We start from the raw sequence: 881 nt of genomic DNA, 5'->3' as shown, positions 1-881 counted from the left end.
CAACAGAATTAATCCTTGTTCGCTGAAAACCATATTTTTTACATTCTCTTCAATTATGATTCTTCTCTGTAGTTTGTTACCCTAATGGAACGACACATCAGTGCAGATGTGAAGGGCAGTTTCTTTGGCCTTGTCACATGTGCTCCACTTATGGCAAATGTTATGAAGGATTTGACAACAGCTGTAGATGCATCAACACCATTCCTCCAGATGGCTCTTACTGCCAGCCGTGGACAGGTAGGAGCTGAAATATGAATATCTTTCACTCCTCAGTTACATTTAAGATACGTGCATTTAATGTTTACTCTTTTCAAACAGAACTCTTCATTTGTCCATCACCAAGTCCTCCAAATGGTATGAAATTACTTTTGGCTACGCCCACTGCTTGTCTCTACTACACCTTTTCCACTCTGTTGAGCTTCTATTATGTGACACTTTTTGTTTCTGATCACTTCTTTGTTTTAGTAACAACCACAACTGTTGCAACAACGCCAAACACTACAACAACCTAACACTACCATTTATTGATTTTATTTATTAAGATTGCACTTGCATTGGAAGAAATAACACATAATCCTAAAAACAAGAATTTAGAATTAAAGACAACATCCTCCACAATGTCACCAACAACTGTAGTTAACAATAAGAAGTAATTATTCACCACTTTACTTTATGCATGTTTTTGTCTAGATTCAACATCTGTTACCACAACAGCTACTAACACTACAACAGCTGCAACACCAACAACATCTGTAACAAGTCAGTGCTTTTAAATCATTCTTACATCACTTTTCCTTGTTTCAACAAGTTTGACGTAAAGTCACAGACACCTGTATTCACCAGTAGATTTTAGAATAAATTGAAAGGCTGTAATTTGGCAT

At 36.3% G+C, this 881-nt stretch overlaps 1 long non-coding RNA gene across 1 annotated transcript; it reads left to right on the top strand.

Moving 5' to 3' along the window:
- Nucleotides 1–38: 38 nt before the first annotated feature.
- Nucleotides 39–759, top strand: LOC111659469 (uncharacterized). Its single transcript, XR_002761079.2, has 3 exons — nt 39–237; nt 319–354; nt 691–759. It is a non-coding gene; the product is annotated as an uncharacterized LOC111659469 (long non-coding RNA).
- Nucleotides 760–881: the final 122 nt, after the last annotated feature.

This window comes from Seriola lalandi, unplaced genomic scaffold (genome assembly GCF_002814215.2).
Source record: "Seriola lalandi dorsalis isolate HSWRI2012SDOR001 ecotype SW California unplaced genomic scaffold, Sedor1 jcf7180001983238, whole genome shotgun sequence".
NCBI lineage: Eukaryota > Metazoa > Chordata > Actinopteri > Carangiformes > Carangidae > Seriola > Seriola lalandi.
Note: the sequence above shows the minus strand (reverse complement) of the source record. Positions and strands in the feature narration are given on the sequence as shown.